Source organism: Taeniopygia guttata, chromosome 2 (genome assembly GCF_048771995.1).
Source record: "Taeniopygia guttata chromosome 2, bTaeGut7.mat, whole genome shotgun sequence".
Lineage (NCBI taxonomy): Eukaryota > Metazoa > Chordata > Aves > Passeriformes > Estrildidae > Taeniopygia > Taeniopygia guttata.
The window spans coordinates 67,298,599-67,314,052 of NC_133026.1; the positions used below are offsets into that span (position 1 = coordinate 67,298,599).

Here is a 15,454-nt window from a genome sequence, read left to right on the forward strand (position 1 = left end):
ACAAGTTAAGTTTTCACTTTTTCCAAGAAGTTAAAAAAACAATAAACTAAGAGGAAAATCATATTCTTCTTTCTTGAAACTAGCTTACATTATCACACAGACAAATTCTTAAGATATTTTAAAGTCAGAATACTCGTGAAGATACAATCAAGGCTCTGTCTGAAACTTGGAGGCAAAATTAGAGCAAAGTTATTTGGGGGAAAGGAAGAAAAAATCTATAAAAAAGGCTCAAAATAAGTCAGAGGGCAGAAGGATGATGGACCATGTTTATTTAAAAATATGCCAACTGTACACAAGGACAAATGTGCTGTGAAAAAAAATTGTACATACATCAGTTGGCAAGAGTTTAATAATTTTCAGTTCTCACTGGACAAGTAAGCTAAATAATTCAAGGCACTTTCACAGCTATTGAACTTAATTTATGAGCCTAGATTGCTGATTTTGTATATGGTTCAGGGAAATCTGCACCAGTCCATATCATTATCACCTTCAATTCTAACTCTCTTACAGTTACAGCAGTTTGGGAATGTTCAGTGTGAAAATTAAGTGTTTTACAAAAGCTGAGCTGGTGAAATTCTGGCTTTACACATGATTCTTCACTCTTCAGTCATTGCTGCCTTTGCTTCTAATTATCTCACATTACTGAACAAGAGAAGGAATCCAGAGGCAAGGGGAAATCCACTGTGCTGAGTGCTATAAAGACGGCTAGAAGCAGTCCCTGTCCCAAGCAGCAGGAGAAACAGCAACAGAAGGTAAGAAGGTAAGAAAATAGCAACTGTTTAAGACTATTTTGCAGGGATGAATTGTTGAAGGATTATATATTAGATCTACTGGGGCTGCCTCATTTTCAATTAATATAGTTAAGAGACCTAGTATCACCACACAAAATAATGCTGAGCAAAATCATGTGGGGGGAGGGCGGAAGACAGCAAAGCAACTGCTTACAATCAACACATAAGCATTGGAAGATAAGAACAAAATACTAGGGGATGCTTATCAAAGATCTATAAATATAACCTAGAGAAAAGAAAACTCGTGGGGCCATAGCTTGAATCTATAAATACCTTCAAAATATAAATATAAATGAAGGAAGGGAATTACTTGATCTCAGCAGATGCTGAGATGCAGAAGCAGGCTAACGAGGAAGAAGTTGAGACTAATCTCAGAGTGCATTTCTGAATGCTAAAAGCAGTTGGAGCCTGAAGACTACCAAAGAGGGTACCATCCTGCTAATACACAAAGATGTATTCAGAGAGGCATTAGTGGAAAGAAATGCAGGTAGGGTGCAATCTTGAAGAGTAGAAAGCCAAGCTGGCTGCACAAGCAACCTTCCTAACTCCCACATCTGTCTGGTGTCAGGAACAGCCTGAATGGATTCTCAACCCTTGGGACAGGTGTTTAAAGCATTCAAGCTCCTGCAATGTGACAGTAAAGTAGTAGCTGGAGGGCAAATAACCTCAGTGGTAACAAAATAGACACAAAGATCTTTTGGAAGTCAAAAGACAACAAAATCCAAATTGACTTGGGGAACTTAGGAGAGTTTTGAAGTCAACTTTCCCCCACAGCATTAAGGCTTTTTTCTTTCCTGTTGTTGAGGGGAAGCTTGTAAAGCACTGACCTGGCCCCCAGCCATTCTCATATGGAGAGGCTGTCCTTGTAAAACCTTGGTTCCTAGGACACATGGACAAAAATGGAAAATTGCATGCGGCAGGACTGGCAGTCCCCCAACCTGCCCACAGACGAGACCTGAAGATAGCTTGTTTCGTGCACATTACATGGGTGTTGTGTCGCGGTCAGCACCCTCTCACCGCGACACCCCGAGCATGGGCGTGCTGGGCGGCGAGGGAAGGAGACGGGCGGCCGATCCCCCTGTGAAGCTTGCAGTCCCAGTTGTCGGCGCAGGGACAGATGGAGGCGACACAGGACTTGGGGGTGAACAGGATAGATTTATTCAGTGAGCCCCAAGACCCTCCGGGGAGGGCAAACAAAGGTTTTATACAAGAACTCAGGAGGAGGGGTATAGGAACAGTAACTAATAGGGAAGGGAGGAGATAGTGGTGGGGGGAGTGTATGAACAGACACTGAAAGAATAAAAAACACGCCACCACACATGGGGATAGGAGAGTCTGGAATTCCCAACATAGCATTTGGTTGAGTGGGAACAATGTAAGTATCCTTTGGATTTCTGTCAATGTTCACTGGTATTGACAGTTACAGAAGGGTGAGAAGGAAGTTCAGACTTCGGCCTTGTTTGGATAAACCTGCATGCAAGAGTGCTGTTAATGCAACATCCCATGTTAGGAAATCACATGCTTGTGGTACTCCATGATATTTCAGCCCCATTTATTTAAATTTTAATGTCTTCTTTAAATGCAGGGCATATTATTATACCTGAAAAAACAGGCACATCTATACTGCTATAGGACTACTAATTTATTCAATTTCTTGTGGTTTTCCACATCTGTACTAGCAACCACAACATTGCAGACAGAACTGTCACATAAAACACGTTCCATTGCCTTGGCTACTGAATCCTGACTACTGACATTACTTTATATGTGTTACTGATTAAAAAATGTTTTCGTAGTGCAAAATGCCAAGCTTTATAGAGAGCAAATACAGCAGCCCCTCTGAGACCTGACAATTCCTAAGCACCTCAGCTTCTAGCATCTTCAATTATTTCCTGAAGACCAAGTCTCTTTAAAGGCTTTGGATCCTTTAAAGCTCATCTAACTATAAGCATAGAAGAAGGAATAATTCTCCCAGTTAAGCCTCCCACAGAGACTGTTCTCTGTGCCAGTGTACAGATGAATAGGCTTTGAATGCTAATTGTAACACTGTGTGTACTCTTCCTGAGCTAATCAGCTCACAGGGTACAGACAAGCAACTTTTATTATCAATTCCATTCCAGCACACAAACCCTCCTGAAATGCTTTTCCAATAGCTAATTTAGAGACCTCCTGTTGGCTTAGTTCAGGCTGTGGAAGGTTTGTAAACAAGCTGTGTTATTCAAGAGGAATTTGCTCTCTGTCACTGTCTCTCTTGCTTTCTCTCTCTTGCCTAAAGTATTAAGATCTAATGGAAATAGTTGCCTAAGAGAGGGAAGCAAAGCATGATAATACCTACTGGCAAAGGCTCATGTTCAACGTCTCAAGAGGTTTCATGTGCAACAGACAAGAAAACTAACTTGCACGCCTAAGTAGCAGGGTATCACTTGCTTTACAAAGGAAAAAATCACTGCAAAAAAGAAATTATTTTCTCCATTTGGTAGTGGAGTAGTCGGAGTAGTCTTTACCATTAGAAGCAGAAATTTCAGTTTGTCCCTCACTTTGAAATGAGATATTCCATATATGATCAAAGCAGTGATAACCTCTCCTGGGAACCCTGCCAACGTGAACTGCAGACAGCATCAACAAGCTGAATGCTAAGAGCTTCCCCAGACTGTGTATGGCAGTTCCAATTTGTATGCAACGGGTCAAGAAGTGCCACTAAAACTGAATATTTTCCTTTGCTACCAGTGACCACAACAGCAACGTGGAGGAGTCATGTTCAGATGAGATATTCTCTGCTTTTAAAACCCCACTAAATGTACTCCTAATCTGTTCAGAAGTCTGTTTTGCTAAACAAAAAGTGCAGTCTCACAGAAAGGAGGCTTCTAATGTTTCTGGCACTGCTCTGTTTTAAATCTTTGGGAAAAGAGAGTGCAGACTGTGGAAAAATAAGCCTTTTTTATAAGCTCAAGTGTGTGAATAGCTGGTAACAGTACTCAGGGGAAAAAGAAACTCCAACCAACTACTCCTCTCACTCATCCCCCCCTCTTGGAAAAAAAAAAAATCCCACCAACAAAAAGAAAAACCCACCAGCTGGAGAGAGAACTCCTTGTTTGAGATGAAGGGAGTTTTGTAATTTAACAGTATTCTTACTAGAGAACAAAGATCTTAGTGTAGCTGAAGTGGACTTTCAGAGACACTTTGTAAGCGTTCCCTCCTTGTTGGAAATTAATTTGATCCTATCGTGTCCATATTCTGCTGCAATAGGTTGTTACATTGCTATTACACTTCTGTTTTGAACTGCACCTGGGAGCTGCTGCTCTTAAATACTACAGTCTGATGTAGGGAAAGCTATTTGCAAGTCTCTTAAAAATCTACATTGAGTTGAAGCATGGGCAAACATTTTTTCTGCCATGGAATTCAGATGCAAAACAAGGACTTAGTCTTCATATAAGCCATCCACCAAATTCTCAGTTTATGCTGAGAGAGGGAAACCACTGAATGATCTGGTCTCTCTTGCAGCTGAACACCGATTTATGAAAGCCACTTCGTTCTTTGGCCACTCTCTGTAACCTATTTTGTTCAGCAGCAGAGCCATGTTTTCCAAAGGTCTTAATAATTTTCTTGAGCAGCTTTTGAAATGGGAAGTTGCAGACCAAACTCCCCTTCTGCTGAAGCTGGTAGCAGACTCCCACTTCTTCAGCCAGCAAGTGAGTAACTGTGGTCCCCACTGACAGTATGAGTATCTAAGGAAATAGGATTCCCACATAAGTGATCCCTTTGTTTCTCATCCACATTGACCATGTAGTGTCACAACAGCTTCTTACACAATACAAATAAAGAGTCTAAAGAGAATTTTAAAACTGCATAAAAATGTCATCTTGTCTTTGCTTCAGACAAGGATCTCTTACATACATTTACCTTGGCTTTTTCTCGTTAGCAAGGAGATGAAAATCTCAAGCATCTCATAGCTCATTATTAATACATAGTCATGCTCTGCTACTCACAAGGGACATGGAGATACTGGCAGCAGGCCCCTTGAGAGAGCAGCCTGATTATACAGCCCCTGTATGGAGATAATTCTGAGTAACTGCTCAGAAGAAAGGACCAGTTAGTTATTAACAACATTTGTTAGGTACCAGTAGTGTTTGTGGTGCTCTACAAGACAAACACTGTCCTACTTTATCCTGAAGAGCAACAGATGTCAAAAGTCTCTTTTGAATGTGCGGAGAAAGTGATGACTTACAACATTCATGTTGGGTTTGGTTTTGCTTTCCACGTCTTCTCTTATCATTAAAGGGCCTGTAAATAATAACTAGAATGGTGAGGATAGGCTAGTGACAACAACTCTGATAAAATGTGCTTTGAGGAAGAATTTGAATGAGAAGAAAGAGGTACCCACATGCTTGGAGATAACAGCAGCGACCAAGAGTGAAGAAAAGAGAACAGAGCAATGGGGTTGGCACTGTTGACTACATGAAAGGAACCGAAGACAGAGATTTGGCTTGATGAGGGGTTGGGATGAAGCATTTCATCTTGAAAGGGAGAGCCAGAAGATTCAATGAAGTAAAACCAGGTTTTGATTGTCAGGCAGAAGCTGCATTTCTGACATAGCAGTAGGGAATCATGAGGGTGTGTAGAAGGTGGGGAAAGGTTAGAGGTTATCATCAAATGAATGACACTCAAGATGAAAGAGGGTAGAATTATAATAACAAGACTTATATAAAAATATAAGGGCATAGAATATTAAAATGCATTTAGGGCATGTATAGAAGGAGCCACCAGATGGATGAAGGAGGAAGTAGTTCAGTCATGCTGTCACACATCACTGAGGAAGGAGAAAAACAAGAAAGAGACCAGGAACAAAAGCTATTAGGAGAAAATAAGGTAAGTCAATGAGAAAAGCTTGTGAGAGCCTTTCCATCTTATTCTTGAAGTCAGTAACATTTGGAAGAAGAATGACAACAAGGCAGCTTAGGGAAAGAAATTAAAGTCTCAGAGGGGGACTTGGTGGGAGCAGTGGGACTTCTGCTTGAGAAAGATTTGAAAAGTCTCTTGGAAATAATTCAGTACAGATAGTCCCTCTGGCTCCTGAATGACCTTTCAATACATTCTTTGGAGGAAGAAGCAGAAGCAAGATGCAACCTGTGGCTGCATGTACATCACTCAAGTACAAAGGAGGAAATTACAAAGTGAAACCTAAATAAGTAATTGAGCACTTGTGAAAACAAAAGAAGGAGCAGGGGATAAGGAGATCAGGAGCCGCAGGGACACTAGACATATCCATAACTTTTAGGGTGTATCAGAATGGACAAATAAAGGAAAACATACAAGGAGTACTGGAAGAGCAGCAGCTGGTGACCACTGAAAATTTTGATCATGAACTGTCAGCTAAGACACAATTAGGCACCTCTATTTAGATGAGTTTCTCAGCAAAGGATGACATCTCTGATGTTCAAACATATTCTGTCTTCTAGGTAAAGAGGATGCTATGTGGATGAAACTAGGAATTTAAAACAGAAAAAGGAGAAAGTTGCCAAAAATAAGGCAGCCTACAGAGCTGTATTTACCAGAGACAAGACTAAATATATTGTTTTCTGGCATCATAACTGAGAGGCTGCATGGTTCATCTCTTCCTTTCCATTTCACAGACTTTGACAAGAGTCAGCATTTGCTCAAAGGAAATGAGTATCAGTATTAGATGCAATCAAAAGACAAGTTAATGTACTTGCTAGATTTACTCCACGTTTGATAATGCAAAAGGCTTCTTTGAAGGGATCTACAGGGCAGTGCCTAGCAGATGCCGCTTTGGCTGAAATCAACAACTGAGGAATCTGGTAATTATAGTCTCAGATACTTCAACCTGTGGTTCCTGGACCTCAGGGGATACATGGATTACTTCTAAGTAGTCTGTAAAAGCAAGAATCAGTAGGTTCAGATTTGCTGCACACAATATCTATCTTCTGTGAGAAATTTTAAGGAATGTGTAAATTAAAAGGGAATGTCCATCTACATAGTAGTTTTCAGCTCCTTGTCTCCCCAGATCATGCAGTTGACATAGAGAAATATTATATACAAGTAATTAAGCATGCAATAACTTCCTCTCTTATTGAGTTTTAGGAAGATTTTCTTTCTTTCTCTTCCTCCCAGAGGGGCATTCCATACTATTTAGAAAGTATTTGTTGAAAGATAGATTAATCTATATATAAGATCCTAAGAATGAGATGGATATCTGAGCTCTCCATTATTCTAGACATAGACCACATGCAGTACTTACATGTAGTCAAGTGACTTAATTTTAATGAGACTATCACTGTGGAGAATAAAGAAATTTATACATTACTCCCCAAAATAATGGGCAATTGCTCCTTTCTTTCCAAAACTGCCAGTTTTCTAAGCATTTATCCTAGTCCTTTATAGAATTCTCTCACTTCAGCACTCCAAGTTTAATTCTCACAGAGAAGGAACTGAGACAGGACACTGGGATTTGCTTTCAGAAAAAAAGAAGGTTATATTAACCATACCAGCAAGTGTTCTACTACTTCCTTTAGTCTCAAATGATTATTTTGCTTAATAGGAAAGGCAGAGAGAGAAGGTTTGTTGATATATTATTATTTTTTTCACATCAGAGGATACACTTCAGATCAACCCTACAAGTAGTCTGAGGATCATAATAAACCCCACAGCTTTCACCTGAGTGTTAATTTCTACATGGTATTCTGCAAGCAAATAGAAGTTCACTCTTCTTGCTCCAAGTCAAGCAGAAGTCATTAATTTCTCAGCAGGACACACCCTGAGTTCAGTGCCCCACTACTGGATCTGTACAACTGCTAGGTTGTTGCAGTGTGAGCAAAGTAAGCATGCACTTGCCTTCAAAACACAAGAGATATACACTCCTTTTGTGTCTCCCTGGGCAGAGCTACTTGCTTCTCTGATTATCAAAAAATGATAAATACTGCTTTTCCTCAGAGCACTTAGACAAGGAAAAAAAAAATACTGGCTAGTGACCTGAAGAAATTAATATGCATTTCAAGACTAAGAATTAGATTTTTTTATTATGATATGCTATTTCCCCTTTTTCTTTCCACAGATAGCATTCTCACTTTATACAACACACTTAAGTCAGTTTTGAGCATAAACTTTCTTTCTTCTTAAAAAGAAGGGCAATAGGATACAGGAAAATACAGGTATAGAACCTTTACTGAAGAACATGTGTTTGCTGTACACTCTTAACAAAAATTAGTGACTTCCCCAAATGCCTACCAACAGACACTGGAGTGGACAAGACAATTATGTATGCTTTAATTATGGAGAGCCTTCTGAATCTGTACATTTGACCTGAAGGCTACAAAGGAATGTTTAAAGGAAATATATGAGAGGCAAGTTCAAGTAGATGAATGAACATTAAAGGGAAGAAGGGGGTCATATTTATGTAATTCCCTGAGTTGCTCCAAGTATGACTTCAAAATAGTATCACCTTTTTTCCCTACTTTCTTAGAAGAGGAAATTTATTTTGAATTTATATGAAAGATGACACATCCATTCAGGCAACACTTTGTAGTAACTTATTTCTGCTTTTCCAAGTTAAAGAGAATTAAAATGCTACATTTAATTTCTTGTAGGTAAAGGTGCAAAAGCCATTGGAAAGTCAGGGCAGTCTGTTGTTGGGTGTAGAAAGTTCTAAAACTCTGCCTATGTTTAAGAGGCCCAGCATCCTCCACAGATCATGCCAAGAATTTGTAAGAGGGCTCTCTCCTATCTTTGAGTTCATGGCTTACTCAGAGCATTTTGTTATTCAGAGAGGACACCGCAAGCAACAGCAAAGAATGGCATCTTTGAAAAATGTAGAGTCAGAGAATGTTCTCTCTGGATGACAATCATACTGCCATCTTCAAAGTTGGCAAAACCTCATGAAGTTCCTCCAAGCCTCCAGTTTCCATCCTTGGAATCTAACCAGCATGACTACTGGCAGCATGGGGGCTGCATCTGTGTCCTGGGATTAAGGTGGTCAGTAAGGCATCCAAACTGAGGAGACTGCAGTGTACAGCTGGTTACAGATGTGGTTTAGGACTGGATTCACTAGTGCAGAGCTCTACTGACCTGAGTACTAAACATCTACCCAACTACAGCAAAATTACATCAGACCACTGTAACTCTAAAATGTGTCTCAGAAAACAAAGAAAGAAAGGCAAAAATCCATTCCAGTAAACTTGAGTGCTTCAGTTGCCTGTAAGTTAACTACAAGCAAGAAAACAGTTTGATGCAGTCTCACAACAAAACGGGTCTGTGCAACCAAAGGCATCTTTTCCATACTGATGTAGCATGGGCTAAGCAAAGGTGACACGCAGCTGGATCTGCTTGTCACTAACCAGGAGGAATGAGCTGGAGATACGGTAATCAGTAGTAGCTTTGGCAGGAGTGCCCATGGAACAATGAAGTTCAAGATCCTGACAAGTGTGAGGGAGGACAGCAGGAGAGTACTTAGGTGAGCAGACTTCAGTTTATTCAGGGCACCCTAAGTGGTTTCTGGTGGGAGGCAGTTCTCAAGGGCCAAGGATCTCTGTGAATTCAGTAGACCTTGAAGGACAGCATCCTTTAAACACACGAATTAGCTCCCCTGAAATTCAGGAGGACAAGCAGATTCTTCATGAAACTTTTGCTAAGCAGGGAGCTGAGATGAAGCTGCAATGTGAAATAGCAATGTATAGGAGGTGGAAGCAGGGGCAGGCTACGAAGAATGAATTTAGAAATATTTTCTGCGCATGCAAGGACAACACTAACAAAGCTAAAGTTTATTCAGAGTTGACACCTGTAGGGGTTATCAAGGGTGACAAGAGCCCTTTGTATAAAAAAAACAAGCAGGGAAACTGTTGGGATCTTTGTTACATGGGATATGTGACAGCAAGCCCAAACATGGCTGAATTAATCAATGTCTTCTTTGCCTCAGTCCTCTCAAACAAGATTTCCCAGGCTTCACTGTTTAGGAAAAAAGTTCAAGAGTAACAATTAACAGCAGAAAATGAGGATTACAAGAGGAAAAAGGCATACGTGGAAACAAGAGAGTTCCAGGCTGGCTATAAGGAAAAGCTATTTTCCCCATAGGAACAATGGGTAACACACTGATCCCAAAGGTTTTGCAGTCTTCAGCTTTGGAGTTTTCATCAGGTTGTTAAATCCCTGAGCAATCTGTCCTGATCCCTCAGCTGGCCCTGCTTTGAGCAGGAGGTTAGATGGGAGACATCCTGTATTATCATATGATTTTTCTGAACATGACTACCAGGCTAGCCCCTGCAGCATGCTGAACCCTGAAGAGTGCTGCAACTTTTTTCTTAAATTTGTTTTTAGAAAATGAGAACACTTTAACAGAACTTGTATGATAAAGAAAGAAGACAGATCACAGTATTTTATATACCCTTCAGAGCCATGCAGACAAGTAGTGTCCAAGGCACCTAGCTTGCTATATGAAACTAAGAATTCCCAAGGAAGCAGCAAAGAGCTGCTGTATCTACAAGGAAAGGAAAACAAATAATATGCAGCTTTTTATTGCAGTGGTATTCATACTTTTATTTCCACTCACAATAAATTCGGTAATATCAGCAAAATTTATTCTAGATTACAAGGCTGTACAAATATCCATATAAATCCAGTGCAGTGCTTGGACTCCTGGCAGCTGGCCAGAATAGCTCTCTGTGTAAACAGGTTTGGCTATTTCTGTGTTAGTCACCTCTCTCCTGGCCTATCAAGCCAGATTACCCTTTATTTTATATTTCTCTGTGTGGGACAAAATCTAGCAGTGGAACAGCATTTACAGTCAATATAATATGGAAATCATATGCACTGCAATTAAATAAATGTCCAGTCTTCTGCACAAGGTCCATTTAAGAATGCCCTGCTGACTTTAGAAAAGGACTAAGTTCTCAGTTGAAACAATAAATGAACTGTGTGAGTGGTAAAGTTAGCCGGAGAAACAGAGGAGATTTGTGCAGTGACATAAATTAGGACTTAAAATTATCTCAACAGTTTACATAACATTTGCTGTGCACGAATCCTTTGCATGTGGTGTTTAATATTGCATATATGCTTTGGCAGATCCAGTACAACTTTACAGTGAAGCAAGGACAACAACAGATGACAACTCTCCACTAAGCAATAAATGTGATAGCTGTATTCATATATTGCAGATGCAGTGAAAAGAATCTAGGTTTATTACTTATTTATTTATCTGCATGTGGGATTGTTTTGTCTGTTTCTCAGATTTTGGGTTGGGTTTTTTTTTGCTTTGTTTTTTTGGTTGTTGTTTTTGTTTTTGTTTTGGTTTTTTGTTTTGTTGTTGTTGTTTTGTTTTGTTTTGTTTTGTTTTCGTACATGGGTCACTATTGCCTAATAAGAGCTCAATAGTAAAGTACTGAGTACATCACTTGATGTTTCGGAGTCCAGTGCCTATTGCTTCTTGCAACACAGCTGTAGTAATAAGGAGTAAATTGAGTCAGTGATGCTGTTCAAATCAAAATAGGAAAGAAGATAATAACCTTGCAAATAAAATGGTGTGCAAAAATGCATATGTATTAATCCATGTAATTGTAACTCTGAATTATAACCCTTTGCAGTCCTTATGACAGATTTTAAATATTTGAACTGAGGAATATAAAAATGCCCAATCACCCTACACAGAAATCTGTGGTTAGAAGACAGCATTGCCAGAGAGCATTTCAGAGCCCTCAGAATACTTTGCTATATGTTTCAAGAGGACTTGATGAAGAACTTCAGTAAGCCAAGGACTTGCAAAGGGTGCCCTTTGATGAGAGGCACATTACAGATAAAGTTTTTGCTCTGTGCAATCATCAAAAACTATTTAAAGTGTCAACATCTATAGTTCTGTTTTCTGCTACATATAGTGTCATCAGCAAAACCCACACAACAGATTAGAAAACAAACCCCCAAAGTAAACAGCTACCTCCAGAGGACCCAGGTCAAGGTCCTTGTTGTCATCAAGTTGTGACTTTGTCCTGACTGCAGAATATCAGGGGAAAAAAAGTTCTATATGCAATCTATCCCTCCAGTATGAAGATGTGACTTCTGGAAGTCCCAGAAAGTGCAGATATGGCATACAGGGTTGTACCAGCCCCTCTGAGATTTGCATGCCATCAGTGATAACAGGGCTGTTTAAACACACTCTGCTGAAGAAATAAGCATAATTTTCTATTCAAGTGCTTCAAGAGCAAGCAGCCAGTCATCTTAGTGCTGAAGGAAGGAGTCTAGGGCTTAATTTCCAGTAAGGTTGTCTGTACAACAGCAGTTATGTCAGAGCAACAGCATCTAGTTTACACAACAAAATATCCTTGAACTATTAAGCTGCAGGCAAAGACTCCAAATCAAAATTAATTACAAGCATGTCTTGGCTGCATAGAGACAGAAATGCTGCAGCCCAGTAGAGAAATAAGAAAAGTCAACTAGGGCACTTGTGAGCATTTAACAAGAACTTTTATTTTGAAATGTGTGGAGTACACCACTGTGAGGGTCAGAATTTAGCAGCTTTCCCCTAATTTGGGATATTTTTGGTATTAAGACCAAAATAAATTATTAATTTTTGTATTTTTTGGACATAAAACTAAGGGGCACTCTCATAAGTGAGGATGACGACTACCTTTTTTGCTTTAATCATCTTAACCTCATTTTGAACACCCTTTGCCCTGCTCTCACCCCCTGCTTTTTATTCAACCATGACTACATTTTGGGATAGGATTATAAAATAACTGGGATAAATTTCACTGTGATTTTCCTTGGCACAGCATTTTAAGTGAAACCATTTGCTATTACAGACCCTGATAATGGCACCCCTAGGTACAATACTCTATTCCAGAAGATCTGTGTTAAACATTATGAATTCCCAAACAGTTACCTCCTCGGGAACAAAATCATTAAGCTGGGTAGCCTGACTTAATTAGACTTAAATGTCATCAGTGATTCACTCTGTTTTAATAAACTCATCTGTTTTCATGTCATTCATGTAATTTACACCATAAAAACCCAGTCGTGTTGTTCCAATGTCTCAGGAGCACAGTTAGAAACTATCTGAAAATCTTTCAGGGCTGCATTCTTACAATTTTGATGATACTGTAACAGATGCAGACAGTGTCAGTGAAGGTAAAGCCTTTTCGAGGAAAAGCATCACAGAGAGCTTTGTGGCTACTAGAAAATTTGGAGGAACAACACAAAAAAAGATAAAAGTGCTTTGGTGGAGGAGCTCTTTTGAGAAATGTGCTTTGCCATAAAGTTCTGAAAGTGAGTAGAGTGAGAAGAATAAAACATAAGAAAATCGGTGTTCATGTGAAACCCATTTCAAAATGGTAAGTTGGTAAGTTTTAAAATTTGTCTGTCAGCTTAGCAGGTCCTCCATCTTCCCTAATTCTTTTGGAAAGAAGAGCCAGAGGTGTGCGTCAAGAGTCAAAGAACAGCCTTTCTTTATATATATATATATATACATATATACTCTATTTGTCATGACCTTTCACTATACTTGGACTTTAAAGCTACCTCAGAAAATCTGTGTAAAAGTATTACATGCATTCAGTCCTCTAGCAATTTGAAAATCAATATAAACCTTACCAATATGCTACATTTTCACATGTAGAAGGGCAGGAAAGGAGCTGTGGCAAGGATCTCACCTCTGTGCACTGAACCCAGCAGTGCACACAAACCATCCTGAAGGGAATTTGAACACTCTGCAGTGGATCTGCAAGTGATAACTTTCAATGCACAAATGCTAGGAGCGTGCTCTTGAACTCTCTAAAGAAAGTCTATACATTCCTCTTTGGTGCTGGACAGAGGTCAAAACATATTTAACTTTTACAGAATTTTTGAGTGACAGAGAGCATGATTTATGTCTGGAGTGAGACTTGAGCTACCCACTCAGACTAGGCCCTGATAAGTGGCCTTGATGGGGCCTCGAAACTTTTGATGCAGTGAGAATTCAGTTGTGGCGCAGTCAGAAATTATGTTAAGGTAACTACAAACTAATCAGCTATGCAAGCATGAATTAGAGTAGAGCTGCATTGTGAAAAGTTTGGCCACCTTAAGGAAAAGGTAAACAATGTTAGCTTGCCAATCAGAGCGCCTTTGTAATCTGTAAACTATGTAGAAGCTTATATAAACTACTATCTTATCTCGAATAAAGGGAGAACGTTTGATTAACCACATTGGTTCAGATCTGCGTTTGTCCTGTCCAGCTTCCCATTTTCTGAGATTCCCTGGCATTTATAAACAACTATAGGTTACCTAATTTTCATAAGGTTGATACTTACCACTGTGGTGGATCCAGTCTAGGAACAGCATTTGCAGGGTGAGAAGCCTGCCCCAATCTACTTCAAACACAGCTGGGAGTAAACAGGTATGCTAATGAAGAAATTACACAATGCTACTCATTTACCAGCTCCCAGAGGAACATTAACAGCAGAAGCTGATTATACATGCAGAAGCAAGAAGGTCCTATACCTGATCAAAGATGTTTGTGGGTACAGCATTCCTTTCTGTGCTAGAAACAAGCCAGGACAGGCAATATACAGACAAAATTATTCATAATGCACCTCCTGGTCAGATTAACAGGGGTAAAGCTCACCCTAGTTGGTGATATTTCTAATTAGACTGAAAGACAGCACTTGACATAATCTGTGATTAAAGAAGGAAAAAACCCAATCAACTGAACATACAAATACACTACATAGGTTTATTTTGTTTGTGTGGGTTTTCTTCCTCTACAAATACTGAACAGATTTATGTGCATGAGATTTATGCACATGGTTGGATATTGCTGAAAGTGTGTTTGCTTTCCATTTTGTTTGAAGCAGCTCCACTGGAATCAGGTTTGTTTATTTACCTGGTATTTGACAAACTGTCTCTGACACCCAGCTATTAGGGGTTCATGACCATATTTCTCACTGGAAACTCCATTCTCCTAATTGTTGCTGTAAGCAGGACAACACAAGAGGTGGTTTTGCCTCCAGGCTATGTCAGCTGGGTCTAGTATCAGCCATGTTTTATTACAACCTGTAAGACTGAGATCTCTTTGATTGTCCTTCGCAAGACTTCAGTTTTCCTTTTCTTTTTTCTTGTTTTTTTCACTTTCACATACACTCACACATAGAAGGTATATTTAAAGGAATATATTGATCTTAATGACCTCTTGAAATTTATCCTGGGGCTAATCAGAGGCTTGCTGTGTTGTGCTGGCTAAATCTATCATGGTACTGAATAATTCACAACATGCCTTAAAGGCTCCAGACTAGGTGATTTACCCCATATTAATGTGATGCTTTTGCATTTTAATAGGCTTATGTTAATGTTTTACAAAATGATAAAGCATTCTTCTGAACTCTCCAGTGACAAGGGATGATGGTATGAACCACATAATTCTAGCAAAGGACAGCCAATAACATCAGATTTATGAGTTTTGCTACAGCATCTGTCCTAAGCTTGAGCCAGATCAAACCATTTTGTTGAGACTTACCCCTATTCTGACTGCACAAGTGGCTTTTCCCAACCAGTCTGACACTTCAATAGAAGTAGTCAGGCACAGGAGAAAAGGTATGGCATTCTGAAAGGAGAACTAACCTTTCCAAAACTGTTTTAGCACAGAGGTTTTTATATCCCTTTGAGAAAAGACCTAGAGGAGAACAAGAAGGATTTCA

At 39.5% G+C, this 15,454-nt stretch overlaps 1 long non-coding RNA gene across 7 annotated transcripts in view; it reads right to left on the reverse strand.

Annotated features, from left to right (window-relative positions):
* The window catches only part of LOC115493772 (uncharacterized), an 83,862-nt gene that overhangs the window by 17,147 nt on the left and 51,261 nt on the right, over positions 1 to 15,454 (reverse strand). For 3 of the 7 annotated variants that reach the window (XR_012053917.1, XR_012053921.1, XR_012053915.1), the window contains exon 1: positions 14,072 to 15,201. The exons of 1 other annotated variant lie outside the window; for it this stretch is intronic. This is a non-coding gene — a long non-coding RNA (uncharacterized lncRNA). Of the gene's footprint in view, positions 1 to 14,071; positions 15,202 to 15,454 lie in introns of those variants that run through there. 3 more of the 7 variants (XR_012053919.1, XR_012053920.1, XR_012053918.1) reach the window with 2 other exon arrangements.